This window comes from Antechinus flavipes, chromosome 5 (genome assembly GCF_016432865.1).
Source record: "Antechinus flavipes isolate AdamAnt ecotype Samford, QLD, Australia chromosome 5, AdamAnt_v2, whole genome shotgun sequence".
NCBI classification, from domain to species: domain Eukaryota; kingdom Metazoa; phylum Chordata; class Mammalia; order Dasyuromorphia; family Dasyuridae; genus Antechinus; species Antechinus flavipes.
The window spans coordinates 28,171,067-28,181,400 of record NC_067402.1 but is presented as its reverse complement, the minus strand read 5'-3'; the positions used below and the strand labels follow the sequence as shown (position 1 = coordinate 28,181,400).

Below are 10,334 nucleotides of genomic sequence, written 5' to 3'. Positions count from 1 at the left end.
ACCCATCCATCTGTCTGACTATCTATCTCTATATCCTTCTTCTCTCTTTCTTTTTCTCTCCCCCCCACCAATCATCTATCCATCTAGCTAGCTATCAATTTACCTATTCTCTCTGTCTTTCTCTATATCTCTTTATCTCTCTATCTTTTTCTCTCTCTTTCCTCCCACTCCCAATTATTCATCTATCCATTTGTCTATCTCTCTACTTTCCAGTCTATCAATCTACCTATTATCTACCTATCATTATTCTATATATATATACATATACACTATCATCTATCTTCATCATCTCATCACCATCATTGTCATCTATAAGCTGTTTTCAACTCTGTTTTGTATGCTCTATTTTTAGCACAGGGTCCACCCAGTATATAATGGGCACTTTCATCAAACTTAATGGTAGAAAGTAATGCAAATCTTAAAGGCTCTATAAGGTTGCTAAATGTTGGAGTAGATAGAGCACTGTACTTGAAATAAGAGAGACCAGTGAAAATATGGCCTCAGATTAGCAAGTGACTTCATCTCTGTCTGCCTTAGTTTCCTTCTCCGTTAAATGAGCTTAATAACTGCACCTATTTCTCAGAGTTGTTGTGAGGCTAAAAAGAGATGGTCTTGAACCTTAGTTTTCTCATCTGTAAGACTGGGATCACAATTTCTGCATAGTCTGCCTCACAGTTTTAGGTCCAAGTTAGACTAATTATGATAACAAGATTTATATAATAATAAGAGATGCCATTTATTTAAATCTCTAAGGTTTGCAGAGGGCCAACTAAGAATGGCCACTTGTCCGTCCCAGAGCTAGGGAACATCAGCTCATCAAGGCTCATTGTCCAACAGTTCTGACATCCTGTAAAATGCCCCAATTTCTCCATTGGTAGCTGTGTCAAACAGACCTAAATAAGTTTCATCTTTGGGGGCTGGATGTTTTCTTGAGTTAGTAAGATATTCCAGAACAGCCTATAATTCGGCATTTCAACACATCTTTCCCCAACTTAAAAAAATAACCACAGCAGCATGAACAGATTTCTCCCCATTCCTATTTCGTTTCTACAGAATTCGGCTCCATCCTGCACAATCCCACTTCAATTAGAGTGAGTGAGTTCCCACACCCTCTTCCTTTGCCTTTGACATTTGATTCTCATCAGCAGTTCATACCATTTGATATTTGTTTCCCTGCCCCCAGTATAAATGAAGAAATCCAATCCAGTTGGGAGTCTCTGTTCCTTGGTGAGACGTTTAATAAGAGGCCCGAGAACAATGCCTGGAGGAGGCCAGGATGGGACCTTTGAAAGAAGTTCCAGACCCAAAAGAAACATCTCCTTAAAACCACAACCTAATATGGAAAGAGTTCACTTCTGCAGGCATCCTGCTAGTGAAGGAGTGAGGGAAGATGGGGTTGGGAGGGGGGAGGTCATAAGGAGGAACGTTGGGGGGGAAGAGCATGGCTACTGGAGATGTCCCTCCGTTTCTTTCACTGAAGCAGATTTGGGAACAGGGCTCTGCTAATGAGAATGGGAAGCATTTACAAGCTTGTAATCACCATCTCTGGCTGTAATCATTTGCTGTAATGACAGCTGCTTTCTTTACGGGCAATTTTATGGGCAGGGGCAATGGTGTGAAATCTAGGGACTGGTGGAGTCCCATTTGGGGCATGAGAATCCCAAGAGGAACCTAAGAGGTGATTCTTAAGCTCTCTTGAATACAGTCTATTTCAAGTAGCTGTTAAGTAAGCAATGTCTGTTGTTGTTTTCTGTCCTTTGTTCTCAAAGTGGACCATGGCATTGGGGAGGTGATGCCGTGACATGCAAGTGAATTGGATTTAAGTGAGGGAAGCTGTGAGAGGTCACCTGCCTCACTTTCCCCTCCGGAGCCATCTGGGTCCAATGCCCAGACATAGGGCTACAGATGGCCCTAGAGGCAGGGGGAGAACTTGGCCTTTTTAAGCTAAGATCTTTAATAAGTCTCAGTTTGACTGAGGCAGCATCCATTCAGTGATTAAAACTAGGTAGCAATTGAGGCAAAGAATAGCCTCTTTCAATTAGTCAAAAAAATAATCTAAATAAATAAATCAGTAAATTTGGGTTTTTATTGAATGATTAAATGAATGAATAACACAGAGTTTGTTAATGAACCAAGCATCCTTGCTTTCTTTTAAAATGAAAGAGAACTGTAGGAACTCAGCACCAGACCCACGGCTGACAGGAGAGAAGTTAGCTTTAGAGCTCTTTAAAAATAGATGAAGCTCTGAGTGTCAAGAGCGAACATACAAGATACAGAATCTTGTCTATTGATGTCTAGTCATTTCTTCTCCATTTTGTATTCATAAAGTTGATTTTTTTAAAATTAAGTGTAAACTTTAGTTATCCCGATTCAATTTTATCTTACGAGATTCATCTCAATCAATCAAGCAAGCCTTTATTAAGTGTCTACTGTGTACTAGAGGAAAGGGATTTAGAAACAAAAAGGAAACTATCCCTGCCCTCAAGGAACTTACTCTTTATCATTATATCTTTCAGTATCTTTTTTTGGATCCTGAATCTTATCATGCAATATTTTAACTATCTACTCTGACTTTATGCCATCTGCAAATATGATAAGTCTTTATAAATTTATTCAAGTCATTGATAAAAGAAATGGTAGAAATAATCATTCGAAGAGGGAGATTCTATAGCCTATACAAGTAAAGAGACAGACTTAGGTATTATAAGGTCAAGTTATGAGTAGATCTGGACTGAGCATATATTTTTTTCCTAGGATGGCCAGATGATGTAGTGGAGAGAGTCCAAGACTAAAAGACAGGAAGATCAGAATTCACATCTGACCTCTTATACTTATTAGCTGCACGATCCTGACTAACTTATTTATCTCTGTCTCAGTTTTCTCTTCTGTAAAATAGACATGATAATAATCTTTACTTTTCAAGTGAAAATGAGATATTTGTAAAGCATTTTACAAGCTTTAAAACTTTATATAAATGCTACTTATAATTATCAGCAGCCATCTTTTCAGTCATTGAGTTGTGATGATGTCCTTATTTAATAGATGATATTCCAATTAATGAGAGGATTAAATTAATGAGAATTCAGAGAAGGATGTCCTCAGGATATCTGAGCCTGAGTATACAAAAGATGGACTGAAATGAAATTTTCTAAAACTAAGTCACTCTAATGGCTAAACTGATAGCGATACATGATTGGAATAGAGAATATTATTTTGCCATAAGAAATGATGACTAGGAAGAATGAAGGAAATAAGCATATATTAAGCATCAACTGTGTTCCAGGCATTTTACAAATTTTATCTCACTTGATCTTTACAATGACCTTGGGAAGTAGATGCTGTTATGATCCTCAGTTGAGGAAACTGAGGCGGACAGTGGTTAAGTGACACAACTAGTAAGAGTCTGAAGCTGCATCTGGACTCAGGTCTTCCTCACTGTGGGTCCAGCATGCTCTGGACCTATGCCCTCTGCCTGCCTCTAAGAATTCAGACAGGCATGAGAAGCCACAGAGAACATTGAGATACTTCTATGAATGGATGCTGAATGAAATAAGAAGATCCAGAAAGATGATACTCTGATACTCTGATAATGCACAGAGAAAAAATGGAAGCCCACAGCTAACTAACTTGTTAGTTAAACTTAGTTGATACATCGGTAGCTTTAGTGAACTGATTTCTTTCTTTTTCTTCTTTGTTACAAAGGATGGCTTTCTGGTGCAGGGAAAGAAGGCAGGGATATATTCAGGAATAAAAATTCTGTATAAAAATCCATCAATTAAATAAAAATAATTTCAGAAAAGATCATTTCTTCATGATTTTGACTTGAATTATTAACCCATTTCTGTCCAACAAGTCAAGTTCTTGGATACTTATTAGGTCAGATATAGAAAGCTACTAAACAATAATACCTGGCATTACAGGACACTATCAAGTTTACACAACGATGCAATACATGATCTTTCTAGAATTATATGGCAAGCCTATGAAGTAAGTGCTCCATTTAGTGCTATTCCCATTTTATAGATGAGGAAACTAAGAACCAAGAACAGCCATGTGGCACAATGGATAGAGCACCAGTCCTGGAGTCGGGAAACCTGAATTCAAAGGCAGTCTCAGGCACTAGATGTGCGACTCTGGCCAAATCCCTTAATCCTGTTGCCTCAGTTTCCTCATCTGTAAAACGAGCTGGAGAAAGAAATGGCAAATCACTGAAATAACTCTGCCCCCAAATCCTCAAGTTGAGTCACAACTGAAATGAATCAACAGCAACAATAAACATAACGTCTTGCAAGTCTTCAACTGAAGTTATTTACCAATGGCAATGCTAATAAAGAAAGGGAGCCAAGAGGCGGCAGTGACATAATGGATCTTGGACCTGGAATCTAGAAGATTTATGTTCAAATTCTGCCTCATCTACATGCATGCTTGTGATCATGTCACTGACTGCTCTCAAACTCAATTTTCTCAATTGTCAAAGAAAGTCTCTTCTGACTATAAATCTATGATTTATATTTATATTATATATTTATTAATTTAATAAATTAATAATTTATCAATTATATATTTATTAAATATTATATATTTGTATTTAAAGTTTAGCTCCAGAAAGGAGGCCTTATTTGTCTTTGTGGACCTCAATGAACATCATTAGATAAATAACAGAAGGTACCTCCCCCCTTTTTTAATTTTGAAAAGAATTAAAGCTTCAACAGCATGTAGTTTCACCTGAGCAATGTGGTTAATTGTCACTATGGAACAAGGAGGCACTTTCGCAAATTGGTTCATTTTAAAAACAGAAAACATCAGGGATAAAATCTCCATCCTCACAGTCATACATATGCATCCTGGAAATTTTTATCAACGGTGATGCAAAAAAAAAAATCCGGCCATTTAAAGGAAAATATTATTCAAATATTCAAGTATCCAAGGACACACATAGAAGCTGACACCTTAGAGATCAGTTAAGGGAAAAGAAGGAGGAGGAGGAGGATAAGGGCAGGGAAGGTCACCTGAGTTGGTTATATTTAGTGGGTGCCTACCTCTATGGGCAGGGAATGTTTGATTTTAAAGGTAAATGAAAATAAAAACGAGAAGAAAGATTTTTCTTCCTCTCCCATCCCCAGTGGGACATCTGGAATGACGTCTTTCATTTCCATATTGCTGATTTGCCTGAATCCGCAGCTGCTCCCACCAGCCAGGCAGAGGTGGTATTATTTTCCCTCTGGTAGAATGGTAGATGTATACTGCTTTTCTGCTCTCCTTCTCATTGTACTATTAACACCCTCTCTTCCATCATCTGCATCACCGTGAGGAAGATCGTGTCTTTAGGAGGTTGGCCGCTGGCCCATCCGGGGAGAGGGGAGATGGAGGAGCCTCTTGTCCCGGGGTAGAGGGCTAGCCTTGGAGTCAGGAACCCCCGTGTTTGTGTTCTGCCTCTATTACCCAAGAGCTAAGCAACCCTGGGCACACTGCTCAATTTCTCGGTACCCCAGGCGACTCTAGAAGGCTAGAATCTGCCCATGTGTTTTGGTGGTAACAGTTTCCATACAAGAGTCCCCTAGACAGATGAACTCAAAGGTGCAGACCCTCTGCTCCTTCAAAAATATTGTGGGGAAAGCCACAGAGGAAATGCCAATAGGATAAGAAAAAGGCAAGTAAAATGTCCAGAGCTGAAAGGAACTCTAGAAGACAATTAGCCAAAGCCCTCAATTTTAGTGGCACAACTAGGTGGCCCAATGGATGGAGAGCAGGGCCTGGAGTCAGGAAGGCTCATATTCAAAATTCAGCCTCTGATACTTACTAGCTGTGTGATTCTGGGCAAGTCCCTTAACCTTGTCTGCCTCAGTTTCACAAATGCCCCTCTAATATGGGGATAATAGTAATAAAAGTACCTTCCAAGGTTTTTGTGAAAATCAAATGAGATAACAAATGTAGGGTACTTTTCAAATTGTAAAGTGCTATAGAGACACTAGTTCTTAGCCCTTATTATTGTGACTTGCTCAGTCATAACGTGATAAGGCTAGACTTTGAACCCGGGTCTTGTCACTTTTCATGCGTTGCTGTGTCCATCATACTCTGCTGTTTCTATGCCCAAGGTTCTTTTGGACCAGATTATCCTTTCCTTTCCTTTCCTTCTTTCCTTCCTTCCTTCCTTCTTTCTTTCCTTCCTACCTTCCTTCCTTCCTTCTTTCCTTCCTTCCTTCCTTCCTTCCTTCCTTCCTTCCTTCCTCCTTCCTTCCTTCCTTCCTTCCTTCCTTCCTTCCTTTTTTCCTTCCTTTCTTCCTTCTTTTCTTCTTTCCTTCCTCCCTCCCTTTTCCCTCCCTCCTTCCCTCCTTCTCTCCCTTTCTTCCTCCTTCCCTCCCTCCCTCCCTTCTTTCCTTGCTTCCTTCCTTCCTTTTTTCTATCAATTTCTCTTTTTTCTCTACCTATCTCTCTATCCCATCTATCTATCTGTGTTTATATGTGTGTTTATATAATATGCAGATGGTTCTCCAGGGCTTTAGGAAATGGACTATAGCTCTCTTCCACATCATGGAGATGGGGTATGAGAGAAATAAGGGGTGCAGGGGCCCCTGTGATCTAGAAACTGCACAAAATTTTTGGGCCCTCCCTTAATATTAGAGAAGCAGTCTGAATATTTTCTTTTTCTTTTATGGGGTGTTTACAGCACCTCATTGTCAAGTTTAGGTTGACCTTATACCATCCTCTACATACATTTTATATATTTCTAAGTTTCTAAAGTTTTTCTTTGTCATCTGTGGCTTCCTCAAAACTCCCCCAAATTCCTATTTAATTTTTTATACCAACCCGTGATATATGAAAACTGCAATGGGGAAATTTGCAAGGTTTAGAGATTTATGCAGCCAATTTTTTTTCCTAAGCCTAAGGTCTTCCTTCCCATGGTCCATGCCTCTGCCTAGCATTTCCTGCTCCCCCACTCCCAGCCATTGGCCCTAGCCCCTAGTCTCGCTCTGCAGACCAGCCTCCCTATAGGACAGTTAGGCTTCATGGTCACCGACTATGTCCCTGACTCACCCAGTCAGCTCATGTGTGGCCCTGGTCTCTGGGGCATTAAGTGGTCGGGCAGTTTCCTTGAGTAGCCACCCAAGGCTTGCCTCCTATGGTTAACAGGACCAATGCCGAATAAACAAGAATAACCCATTTTCAAACCTCAAACCACAACAAACTGCTATTGAACACCTACTGGAAGCTGGGTCAGCCATCTATTGTGAGGGATACAAAGAAAGGCAGCTTGGTGCTTGCCATGTGTGGAACGTTGTGCCGAGGGCTGGGCGTACAAGAGGAAAAAAATAAAACAACTGAGACGGTCCCAGTTCTGGAGGATTATACACTCTAATTAAGGGGACATAATACTCACAAAAGAACTTAGCTGGGAATCCTAAGGACACTCAGTCGACTAGCATTTATTAAGCACCTTCTGTGGGTCAAATACCATGCTAAGTTCTGGGGATACAAGGAAAGGCCCAAACAGTCACTGGTCGGGATAATGGCAAGGCCCAGGTCCTAAGCATCTATAGAGCAGGTGAGACCAGAATGCCCAGGGATCTGGAGGGCTTGTCAGCAGGGCAGAGGGAGAGGAGCGGGGGACTTCTGAGGATCGGTGGCAAGGCCCCCGAAACTTACAGTTTGGTTATGAGAACAAGCCACAGGCCACGTGAAAAGCTAAGAAAAGCTCAGTAACCCAGGGGATGACAGCAACGCAATGGGGGACACAGAGACATTAGTATGAGACAAGCTGCCAAAGAACTGGGAGAGCCAATAAATTTTACGGGCATTCAGAGAGAGCAGGGTTGACTGTGGGCTACTGCATAGATTAGCTGCCATCTACATCTCTTTTAGAGGAAAATATAAGTTCTTTGAAGGAAGAAATGAATTCATTTGGCTTTTGCATCCCAAGTACTTGGGTTCTTACATACAGTAGGAGCTTGATAAATGTACATCGTATTGGAGTTTATTATTATTATGAGAAGATGATTATAAATTTGCAAATTGTCATGGGATCATAGATTTGGTATTGAAACGAACCTTAGAGATCATTCAGACTAATTTTTTTTTAATAGAACAGGAAACTGAGTCCTAGAAAGGTCAGATAAATTCACTAAAGTAGTAACTTGAAGAGGTGGGATTTGAACTGATATTTTTTAGCTCCAAATCCAGCATTGTTTCCTCAACACTCAATTTTTCCTACTTTATTAACCCTACTCCCAGCTCCCAAATGGAGCAGGAGAAGACCTCTTTGTACTACAAGCTTAGTAAGGAACCCGTTCCCAGAACTTTGTGATAAGACATTTTTCTTCTCTTTTTTTGGCCCTGTGGTTGATGATGAGCCATCTTCCTTTGTCCTTTTTTCTTTTATTCTCTTAGTTTCTCCTCCCATCCCTCCACCTTCCCCACTTCCTCCAAACTGCCTGTACCGAGTCACCTAGAGATACTGAAAGGACTAATTAGCTCCAACTTTTCCAATGTGATATTATCATCATCATCACCATCACCACAATAATAGCTAACATTTATGTGTCACTTTTAACTTTCTAAAGCACTTTTTATATATTTATATCTACAGTGTATTATGATTTTGTATAATCCTTACAATAACCCTCTGAGGTAAATATGGTTACTATTCCCATTTTATAAATGGGGAAACTGAAGCACAGAGCAGTTGTTACCTTTGGTAACTTTTGGTACCTTTGCTAACTTAACTCACTTTCCCCATCTGTAAGCTCATGTATGCTTCTAATATCCTTCCTTGCTCTAAATCTATGATCCTGGATTTCCAAGTGATTTACTGCCAGTAACGTAGCCAGTGAGAAGTTACTCAGAATGTGAAGCAGTATTTGATCTCTGTCCTTTCTGACTTCAAGTCCATCACTTTATTCCTTATACCAAAGGTGTCAAGTTGTTGCTTATTGTTTTCAGTTGTGTCTGACTTTTTGTGATACTCTGAAGTTTTCTTGGCAAAGACATTGCAGTAGTTTTGTCACTTTGTTCTACAGTTCATTTTATAGAAGGGGAACTGAGGCAAACAGAGTTAAGTGACTTCCTCAGTTGCTAAGTGTCTGAGGCCAGATTTGAACTCATGAACATGATTCTTGATTCCAAGCCCAGTTTCTATCCACTGCGCCATGTTGGGGCCCAAAGGTGCCAAACAGTTTGTCAAATCAGATTTAAATATAATTGGCAAACATTTAACAAAAAATCAATAGAACATGAAAAAAGTTAATATGTGGTTTCTAGGCCTTAGTTTCCTGTTCTATTAAAAAAAAAAAAAGATTAGTCTGGACCAGTGGTTCTCAAACTTTTGTTTTCAGTATCTTTATCCTATTACAAATGATTGAGGATCTCTCCAAAGAGTTTTTGTTTATCTGGATTATGTTTATAGACATTTACCATATTGGAAATAAAAACTATTTTTCAATTTGTAAACTCTCTAAAAGGGTTTCAGAGATCCCCAAGATTCTCTAGACCATACTTTGAGAACCACTGGACTGTGGATAATCTCTAAAGTTCTTTTCAATGCTAAATCTATGATCCCATGACAATTTGCATTAAACACATATTGCAAAAGGATGTTAGTTCAAATCCCACCTCTTGCAGTGACTACTTTAGTAAGCTCATCTGACCTTTCTAGGCCTTAGTTTCCTGTTCTATTTAAAAAGAAAAAAGGTTAATCTGGATGATCTCTAAAGTTCCTTTCAACATCAAATCTATGATCCCATGACAATTTGCATTACAAGCAGGGATCCTTAGTCCTCCCCCCAATCCCATTTGAACTTGATACCACTTTTATCCATCACCTATCTGCTTCCTGATGATCCAAGTAGATATAAAGGAATCTGTGCAATTGTACAATGAACTACTTTCAACCATGCTGACTGCGACTCCTCTGTGATTTTGTACAAGGCTTCTTAATATATTTTTTTCTTTTCCTGGCCCCCTTTGGCTGTCTGGTGAAGCCTATAGATTCTTCTCAAAATAATATTTTTAAATGAACAAAATAAAATTGTGTTTTTACATGCATAAAACAAAACAAAATAAAATTATAATTGATATCAACTATATTGAAATACATCTATAAAAATTTTTTTAAATGATATTTGTGGGCTCCAGGTTAAGAAGGCTTGACCATGTGGATAGGTTGTAAGGATTGAGTACAAGGCTTCTGAATATTTTTTCTGACCTGACTCCCTTTGGCTGTCTGGTAATGTCTATAGATTCTTCTCAAAATTATGTTTTTAAATGCACAAAACAAAATAAAATTATAATTGATACCAACTATATTGAATTATAGCTACAGAAATTAAAAAATGACGTTT

At 39.1% G+C, this 10,334-nt stretch overlaps 1 protein-coding gene across 7 annotated transcripts in view; it reads right to left on the bottom strand.

Moving 5' to 3' along the window:
* Positions 1-10,334, bottom strand: part of THRB (thyroid hormone receptor beta) — a 436,159-nt gene that overhangs the window by 81,907 nt on the left and 343,918 nt on the right. Inside the window, exon 1 of one of the 7 annotated variants that reach the window (XM_052001821.1) lies at positions 1-2,039. This exon is cut by the window's left edge and continues 2,919 nt beyond it. The exons of the other annotated variants lie outside the window; for them this stretch is intronic. The gene's annotated coding sequence lies outside the window, so the exon portion shown is untranslated. Of the gene's footprint in view, positions 2,040-10,334 lie in introns of those variants that run through there. 7 annotated transcript variants of the gene reach the window in all.